The following is a 10,433-nucleotide window of genomic DNA, read 5'->3' as shown; positions in this document are numbered from 1 at the left end:
CAGACATACTGTACCTAAGTAAGAGGTGGTTACACCGACTTACCCCAGCTGAGTGATCAGCCAGTTGTGTCAAATATGGAGGCCAGGCCAGGGGTGGCACAATACATGCTGCAGCCCCTGGTAGGCCTTGGATACACCTATGCCCTGGGCACCTAGGGTGCACTATTACAGGGGCTCATAAGGTGAACCAGTTCCAATTCGTAATGCACCTAGAGTGCATTGGCAGTAATTTAGAGAGAGAACAGCAGGCTGTGGGTCTGATTAGCAGGCCCACAGCCACATTAAGTCAGAAACCAGTGAAGCAAAAAGCAAAAATTTGGGGTGACCATAGGATAGCAGACCCTACTCTCCTACAATATAGTAGATAACAATCAGTGAATGTTTGTGTTTCTGCACCATGTCCTACTGATCATCAATATGACTTTAAACTGTTTCATTTGGATACCCGATAAAAGTATGACCAGAAAATTTCTGAAGCATTTATTCGTGCTTCTCTAAAGATTTTTTTTCCTCCTTGATCTTGAAGCACAGAAGGGAGTACGTTTTTTTTTTTTATTAGAACTCTTAGTTGTCTATGATTATTTATTTTCTCTGAGGTCTGCAAAGGGTCTTTGATGTCTTTGACTTTATTTGAAATTACATTAAAAGTTGATCTTAAAAATTGCTCCCAGTCGTTGCACCAATCAAGTGAAGATTGCTTCTGAGGGTTCAGGGGTTCAATTGTGCAGTAATGAAATCTGTATTCAGAAGCCTTAAATTCTATGTTGGCCAGAACGTAAATTGTTGGGGATTATGGTCACTCTCTTTCCTAGGAATGATTTTACAATACTTGCACACCGTGAATTTTGTGTAATGGAATAAAGTGTAATCAATAACACTCTTGGGTTTGTGGTAGACAAATATAGAATGTGCCAGTTGGTCAGTTTCAAATATTCCATTCAGACTACAGAATCCTAATGTAAAGAGTAATCTACACAGATCATGACTGCAAATTGGTAGCATTTAGAGGCCCATTCTAAAAAAAGGGACGGAACGGTCTAACCCTGACATTGTCCGTGCCCTTCCCTCTGGATATACAATCATAAAACACGACGGACGGGCAGGCCGAGGGGGTGGAATAGCCATCATCTTTCGGGATTCACTGCAATGTAGCTCCTTTGATTTCAATTCCCTCAAAGGAGCAGAGAGTTTAGGTTTCTGCGTTAAATTCAACCCTTCTCAGTCCGTTGTGGGTGGCTAGCTCTACCGTCCCCCTTGTCCTGGAGTACCGTTCCAGTCCACATTAGGGGAGGCCCTTGCACCCTCTCTGCTCCAATATACCAATTGTATTGCCCTGGGAGACTTCATCTTTTTTAAGATTCACTCAGTTCAGAAGTAATTAATCTGTTAGACACCCTTAAGGTAAAACGGCTCAAAGGGTAACTGTCCCCACCAACAAGTTAGGGCAGATTCTTGACTGGATCAGTTCAAATAATCCTGGGTTAACTATTGAAGACCCCAACCCCAATTCTCTATGGATCACTGCCTAATTCCATTCAAAGTGACTGGTACCACACATAATTCCTTCAACCGTCATAAAGACATGAACACTAAGCACTGCAAATAGGAAGCGATGCAAACCAACCCTCATTTAAATACTTGTCTTTGCAGCACTGCCCCCACTCTGGCTGGAGGACCAGCTGAGGACCTTGATCTATTTAATAATTGAGGGCCTTATTTATGAGGTCTTGCGTCACTTTTACATGGCTGGTGCGTCACTTTTTGTGACGCATTGGTGGCGTAAAAAAATGCGCCATGTTGAGCCCTATTTACAAAGCGACACATCTAGGCAGACGCGCCACTTTGTAAACCCCTGCACCACATTATACCTGTGCAAGGTATAATGTATGCAGGGTGGGCATTCCCCCGCAAAAAGCCTCGTAGAAGTGGCGCATTGAAATCTATGAAATTTCAGTGCACCACTTCTAGGACGCCATTGCGTCAATATCTTACACCTGCCTCAGAGCAGGCGTTGGGCTGATGCAGGCCCTTTCACATGGGGCTTGCCCCATGTGAAAGCACACATTGCTGGAGTTGGGTCTGTTTTTAGACACGCCCCAGCAAAGAATCACTTTTGCACCTACAGATACGTCAGAAATACTGACGTATCTGTAACACCTTGCAACATGATGCGTCAAACAGTAAATATGACGCATCTATCATGTCGCAAGGAGGGCGGAATGAAAAGTGACACATCACTGTTTTTATGCAGTGATGCATCACTTTCATAAATTAGGCCCTTGATTTTTAGTACTGCCACAGAATTAGCTTCAGTCACTCGCCTTAAGAATAGCTCATAAAAATTCTCTGCACCTTGGTTTTCCCCAGCATTAGCCGAGCTAAAGCGTTACTGTAAACTACTTGAATGCAGATGGTGCGTGGCCTGTAAACATGATCATGCTCAATTTAGGGCTGCTCAAAAAACTTATTTCACATCAAAAAATTACTCAAAAGCCAACTTCAAAATGTCAAAAAATTTTCTTCCCGTGCTACGCAACATTTTGGAAAAAAACTCCTCATTAATTAGATTTCAAATGCATCACTTGTTGAACGGGATGTTCGCTCAGAGTGGAAATTGGCAATTGTCAAGCCTATACAAAAGAAACCCCTAGCAGACCCTACCACTCTGTCCAACCTTAGGCCTATTTCCCTTCTTCCAGTGCTATGCAACATTTTGGAAAAAAATGTATTCAACAACTTATGACCTTCTTTGAGAATTCTGATTCACTCCACACCAGACAATCTGGATTTAGGCCCAAACATTCAACTAAGTCAGCACCTCTCGAAGTTTCGAAATTATCAAAATGACTTTAGACTCAGGTAGCAATGCTGTGTTGATATTGTTGAATCTCTCCGCAGCATTTAACACCATCTCACATGCCATTCTATTGCAGCGGATCCAGAATATGGGGATTTCACATAAAGCCCTAGCCTGGATAAAATCATTCTTGATCAACAGAAGGCAAACAGTATGCAATGGACATTTTCTGTCACCAGAAAGAGCAGTCACGATGGGTGTGACACAGGGCTCTTCCATTAGGCCGGCCCTTTTTAACATCTATATGGTTCCCCTCATTTCATTGATTGCTTCATATGGTATTGCCACCACCTCATATGATGATGAATACACCCAGTTAATTTTGTCCTTAGATAATAGTTTATTCATTTCAGAAGTCAATTTCCAGGATTGCTTCGCCAACATCATTTTGTGGATGCAGAATAACCATCTTAAACAAGACGGGAATACTTCTTTTCGGTAAATCCTACATCTTATCTCCCACAAAATGGTGGCCAAACTCTGGGGCATATTACCAAGCAATAGCGATAATTATCGCTATTGCTTGGTTAGAGACTAAAATTTATCGCCGACCTGCGGCGATTTTTATCGCAGATAAACCTTGGTATTACCAAGGTTTATCGCAAATGCGATAAAAATCGGCCGCAATGCATGAATATCGCTGAAAAGTCAGCGATATTCATGCATTACCGAGCTAATGCTCTTAGCCATGTTATCCACCTCCCATTGGATAACATGGCTAAGAACTGCTCAGGGCAGGTGTTAGCTTAGCACGAATATCTCCAAAAGTTGGTAGTAGGAGATAGCGAAGTCGCTAACATCTTGGCACGCCCACTTTGCATGTCATTAGTGATAAATTTCACTGACATGCAAAGTGGGGCCCAAGATGGTCGCTATCTCCTCCTAGCTGTCGCTAACTGGTGTTAGCGACAGCTAGGTAATAGGGAGATAATTTTATCTCCGCTTTCTTGGCTTTTAAAGCCAAAAAAGCGGAGATAAACCCCCTTGATAATATGCCCCTCTGTCCCTCCCACTCCAGCCATGATAAAGGTTGCAAAAAACTTTGGGGTCAAATTTGACACCGACCTCTCTTTCCTTTCACAATCCTCGACAGTTGCAGGTGTGGGGGTCACAGACCAAACACCCGGCTGGAGCTACCTTGGCTAAGTACGGGCCTGTACCATTACATGCAAATGATCGACACAGAGACATTGGTTACTGGTCTGGACAGGAAGTGCTGTGCCACTTCTGTCCTTTTATTTATAGCCTTCTGGCCACGCCTGGCCAGAAGGAGATACAAATTGTGGTAGTGCTTCCAGGGCTCTAGGGAGACCCTCGGAGCACTAGAGCGCTACATCCCTTCACAACTTGGAATTTTGAAAAGTTATAACTAATATGTTCAACATGCGAAGTCCGCAAGTCTTTGACTTGGCTTGGGGTTGGGCCTGAGGTTGTAGCGCCACCTGCCTCTTGTAGGTGTCGAATCCTGAGGGTACCCCAGTGAAGGCGGGACTGCCGTGTCCATTGCAGCTATGGGTGAGGGTGCGTTGGTTTCTTCAGTTCCTCCTTCTTCTTCCTTTGCTGCAGGTTCTTCATGTGCGTCTGATTGGTCTTGAGCCGGTGGGATATGTTTGAACCATGATATGTTTCGGGTTACCTCTTCTCCATTACGGCTGACTGTTATTGCTGTGCCTTTTGTTTCTTTGATTACCCGGGGCTCTGGTTCGAAGGGTGTTTGGAATTTTCCCCCAGGTCTTCGGGTCCGTATCAGTACTGTCTCTCCTGGGTGTAGGGTCCTTGTTTGAGCCCGTCGTTTGTGACTTGCCTTCTCGTTTGTTCTCTTTCTTCGCTCCTGGGTATTTGCTGGCGAGTATGGCGCTGGAGACCAGTTGTCTGCCATAGGAAGTAAGTCTCTTCTCGGCCCGGCTAACATCAGCGCCCATGGTGAGCGTTGCGTAGTGCTGTGCGGGGTGCTCCTGTATTCTCTTAGAAACATCTGGAGTGCTTCTTCCGGGTCACTCCCTTCCGAGGTGGCTATTCGCAGAATTTTGTATATTGTCCTCATAAATCTTTCCACCTCACCATTGGCTTGGGGCCATTGAGGCGTGATTCTATGGTGTTTTATGCCCAGATTCTGTAGAAATTCTTTAAAGTGCTTCCTTGGAATGGGGGTCCATTGTCTGTCTTGATGACGAGCGGGACTCCAAACATGGCGAATGATTTGTTGAGGATGGGGCGGATGTTTGTGAAGCTGGTGGATGCCGCTAGGTCCACAATGGGATATTTCGTGTAGCTGTCGATTAACACTACTGTGATTCTCCCATCTGGGAAGCTTCCAAAATCTAGACTGAGCCATGACCATGGAGACGGAGCAGGGTCCTCCGTGATCACTGGAGCTGGGGCATCTGGATTGCTGGTTATCTGGCATGCCCGACATTGTCGTACCACAGCGTCGACGCTCTCTTCTAGGTTGGGGAACCACACTTTCTCGTGCATCCGGGCCTTCATCCTTCGGGTGCCTTGGTGTCCTTTATTTACTAGTATCGTTGCTCTTTCTTGCAATGTTTTTGGGGTTACTACTCGGGATCCTCTGAGTATGAGTCCATTGTCTGCGCTGCTCAGGTCGTTGTGTACTCTCCAGAATTGGGTCAGGCGTGCTCGGTCCGTCTCGTTCCAGCCACTGACATTCTTCAGGAAGTTTTCCCATGATCCTGAATGTATGGCTTCCTTCACGCGTTGAATGACCACATCATTGTCATACTGAGAGATAATGGCATCCTCTGTGAGGGCTCGGGGGCATGAACCGGTTGACAGCATATTCACGAATGCTTCAGTCTGGATCTCTTGTTCAGTGGTGTGATGGCCTTCCTGAGAGGGGTGACGTGAGAGGAAATCTGCCGGGTTTCTTGCTCCTGGGCGATAGACTAGGTCTATTTGATATTGTTGAACTTGAATTGCCCATCGCTCTATCCTCGGCGGGGGTGAGGAGCGGTGCCTTGGAACAAAGGTATTAGAGGCTGATGGTCCGTCACCATTCTAAACGGGTGTCCGGATAGGTTAAGGTGAAAGTGATTGCAGGCCCATTTCACTGCCAGGGCTTCCCTTTCAATTTGTGAGTATCTTGAGAGCCTTGCTCGCAAAAGCCAGGGGGGCCCATATGCCTGGTTCTGTTTCTTGTGATATTAGAGCTCCTAGGCCAACTGGACTGGCATCTACGAGTATTTCTGTGGGTTTGGTAGTGTTAAAGTACGCCATGGTGGTGCTGTCTAATAGGGCAGTCTTGATTTGGTGGAATGCTTTATCTTCGATGTCCGTCCATCTCCATGAGTTTTCCTTCTTGGTTAAGTTCCTTAAGGGTTCCGCAATCGTGGCGAGATTGGGGATAAATCTCGCACAGTATTGTGCCATCCCCAAGAAGCTCCTCACTTCAGACGCGGTGGTGGGAGCAGGGGCATTCTTGATGGCGTGTGATTTGCGTGGGTCTACCTTGACTCCTTCCGAATCAAATACGCAGCCAAAGAATTCAATGGATTTCCTGAAGAATTGGCACTTATCCTTATGTAGTGTTACACCATGCTGTGCAAGTCCCTGCAGTGTGGCTTTCAGTCTGTGATGGTGCTCTTCGCTCGTCTTGGCATGGATCAAAATGTCGTCGCTGACATTTAGCACCCATTGGAGTCCAGATAGTATCTCCTTGATGGTGTTCTGAAAGATTTCGGCAGCGGACGAGATTCCAAAGTTTAGTCTTTTGTATCTTCTCAGTCCCAGGTGTGTCGAGAAGGTTGTTATGTAGCGGCTCTCCTCCGCTAGCCTCAGTTGATGGTATCCGGCGTTAAGGTCTAGCTTGGAGAACCACTGGGCTCCATTCAAATCCGTTAAAATGTTGTCTACAGTGGGTGTGAGGTGCCGCTCTCGTCGTATAGCTTTGTTTGGGATCCTCATATCTATGCAGATCCTGATTTTACCGGGTTGGCGCGGTTTCTTTGCTATCACCATGGGAGATACCCATGGCGTCGGTCCAGACACTTTTTCAATTACACCTTGTGCCTCTAACTGGTTCAGTCCTTGCTCTACTGCGGCGCGGAGGTGAAACGGGATTCTGCGGTGTCTCAGTGCTACTGGTTGTATGGCGGAATCTATATGTAGTTTGATAGGTGGGCGTTTAATGGTTCCAAGGCCTTCAAATAGAGCGGGAACCATTTGTAGGATGTCCTCTGTTTGGAGCGCTTTCACTGAGTTCGCAAAAGCGATGAGTCGGAGGTCTTCTGCAGTGTTGCTCCCAACTAGTAGGTCCGCTTCTTTGTCTATCACATGAAATGTCGTCATTACCTCTTGGTCCTCAGCTTTGACCTGAACCAACATCTTCCCTCACAGCGGAAGTGGCTCTTGGCTGCCGTAGGTGAGGATTTGGGCCCTGGATGGGACTAACTTTGGTCTTGGTTTCAGGGACTTGTAGTGTTGGATGCCCATTACATTTACCGTGGCACCTGTGTCGATGACCCCGGTCACTGGTGACCCGTCGATTTGTATCTGGCACTTTGGCTGGGGTCTTCGTCTTTTCTTCAGCTCACTGACAAATGATACGTAATAACATTCATCATCCTCTTCGGTGGACGATTCATCGAAACGTGGTTGCGGCTGTCGTTGTGTTTTGGACAACCGTGGTGATGAGGCGTCATCCAGTGAGTTGTTTTATGGCTCCGGTGGCTGTCTTCTTCCCTGAGAAGCCCACCAAAACCTCCTCTGCATACACTCGAGAAGTGGTTGGGCACTCCGCATTTGGAACAGGTCGTTCCACGTGCTGGGCAGCCATCTTGATTATGCTCGTCTCGACCACAGTAACCGCATGGCGCTCGGCGCTGTGTTCTGGTCGGCCATCTTCCTCTGCCTCCTCGGCCAAGGTTGCGGGCTGCGTCCACTCTCTCTGTCTTCACCGTTGCTCCTGTGTCTGAGCGTGGATTAAGGGCCGCTTCCATCGTGGTGGCGCGGGCGTCTGATAGCTCATGTAATCTGGCGAGGATCAATATTCCTTCGAGGGATATGCGAGGGTGTCTCAGAATCAGAGTTCGCAGATGTTTGTTGCGACATCCCTGAATGAGTTGCGCAGTTACTTCCTTCTTTTCGTCGTCTTCTGTGCATGTGCTTATGAGGTCTCTCAGGCGTGCATGAAACGCGTCCATTGTTTCCTCTTCCCTTTGTTTGGATTGCCTGAATTTGAAGCGTTCATAGTGAGGGTTCAATTGGGGATCAAAATGGGCGTTCAGCGCGTCAACTGCCGCGTCATAGTCTGTGTCGGCCCCGGTATTTGGCAGGTGTTTAAACAGCTTATAGAGTTCTGTACCTTCAAAGTGTAGTAGTAGGGACCTCTTAACCTCATTGTCTTTTTCTCTGGTGGCAGTAAAGTAGTTGTTGAGTTGCCCTAACCACACTGCCCAACGTGGTGCTGTCGTGCCTGGGTCAAATAACTCACTGAATGGTGGCAGGGCTTGTATCTGGGAGTGTGCTGACGGAACTGGTGGCTGAGCTACGGGGACCACTGCTTGAGCTGGGGGCCCTGCTTGCTGCACTGGGACTGCTGCTTGTGGCGCTCCTCCAGTTGCTCCTACTTGGGGATTAGACATGGTTGGACCTGGTACTGAGGCTTTATTCCTTTTCCCTTCTCCTTGTTATTGTTCTTATGTCTTGGTTGTTTGTCTTTGCTGTGCTTGTTGTCTGGTCCCTCGGTTGTATTTGCTCGACTGCCAGATATGGGGCCCTTTTAGAGCTGTCTGTAGGCTCCCTGGCCTTTCCGTTGTGGCCTTGCACTTGCCTGTGCTTGTTTTTCGTCTCTTTGGTTGTGCTCTGTTCGCCTGGCTGTCCCTTTCCTCAGCGCGACGCCTCCTCGACTTGCCTGTCGCCTCGTGCTTTGCTCTGCGCGTGTGTTCTCTTCGGCTCGTGTGCTTACACGGAGCTCGTCTCCTCTGGGCGTCGGCTTGACTACCTCTGCGCATGCCCGGACTGTTGGGCCTGCCAGCGGAGCTCTCCGGCTCGACGTCTCGGTCTCCTATCGCTTTTGGCGCCTTGGGGCTCTTGTCACCGGTGCGCCACGCAGCTTCTTGCATACGCTGCTTACCGGTAGGTGTGTTCTTCCTCAGCTTTGTGGGCCAGTCCCGGTTTTCTTTGCCGTCCGGCCTCGGTGCTGCTACCGGTGCTCTCGAGCGGCGTCAAACTGGGTAGGTGTCGTCTGCGGGTCGGGTTGGATGAACCGATCCCACCCTCGTCGCCAGTGTGGGGGTCACAGACCAAACACCCGGCTGGAGCTGCCTTGGCTAAGTACGGGCCTGTACCATTACATGCAAATGATCGACACAGAGACATTGGTTACTGGTCTGGACAGGAAGTGCTAAGCCACTTCTGTCCTTTTATTTATAGCCTTCTGGCCACGCCTGGCCAGAAGGTGATACAAATTGTGGTAGTGCTTCCGGGGCTCTAGGGAGACCTTCGGAACACTAGAGCGCTACATCAGGTAGTTGTTTCAATCTTATAAAGTCTCTGTAAAAAATTGCCACTTTCTTGCCTGGCTGCCAGGAAAACGATAGCATTTGCCCTAATTACATCAAGATTAGACTGCTGTAAGAGTCTCTATGCTGGCTGCTCCAAACTCCTCATATATAAAGTTTAGATGGTACAACACTCAGCAGACAGATTGGTTCCGCAACTTCCCAAGCAGAGCTCTCCATTGACTACGCTAAAAAAACTGCATTGGCTACCCATTCATAAAAGAATACTTTTAAAAATACTTTTGCTCGTTTAAAGAGCCTTTAAGTCTACTGGCCCTAAATATCTTGCAGACCGGATCTGCCATTATTAGCTCCAACATATTTTAATATCCTCATCTGCCAACCTCATGAGAGTACCCTCTTTTCGACTGAAATCTCGATGGGGATAGTCCTTTCCAGTACTAGGCTCCAAGGCTCGGAAGTTGCTGCCTAGCACTCTGCTTTCCACTGAATCTAAAGAAATTAAAAAAAAGAATTAAAACCTGGCTCTTCCTAGCTCCTGATGCATTCTATAGTTCATTAATACAACATTTATCAAACTATTATTACAGGAATTGTACTCGTCCTCAGTGTAGCGCCAGGATCCCTTCTTTTGAGTGACAGTCGCACTCTACAAATATTTTTTTTTTCATTTTTCACTAACTCTACTCGTAATTTGGATCTGCAAAGTAGTCTAACGTAGGTTTAATGAGCATCTGACCTATTTCATATAATGTTTATTCAGAACATTACTGGTTTTAGTGCTGAACACAATGAGCACATATAAAAAGTTGGAACAAGCTTTGCATTAAAAACTGTTAATGATTGTTCGTCCTTCATGGAGGCTTGCAAAATCTTTATATTGCTTTTGAGATGATATTAACTACTTTTTTGTATATTCGATAAATGTGTTAATAAGATGTTTATGTAAGTTGGATTTATATAAAGGTAAATGTAGAGGAGCAAAAATGTATCCCTGTTTAAAACATTGAAAGTTAGAATTTTTGAGAGAGCGACTTTCTGGTGAGTGTCACTTGAAAAAACAACAATTGTTTAACAGAATGCAGAACATTGTCTTA

Source organism: Lissotriton vulgaris, chromosome 5 (assembly GCF_964263255.1).
Source record: "Lissotriton vulgaris chromosome 5, aLisVul1.2, whole genome shotgun sequence".
In the NCBI taxonomy this organism is placed as follows: domain Eukaryota; kingdom Metazoa; phylum Chordata; class Amphibia; order Caudata; family Salamandridae; genus Lissotriton; species Lissotriton vulgaris.
This window is presented reverse-complemented; position numbering follows the sequence as displayed.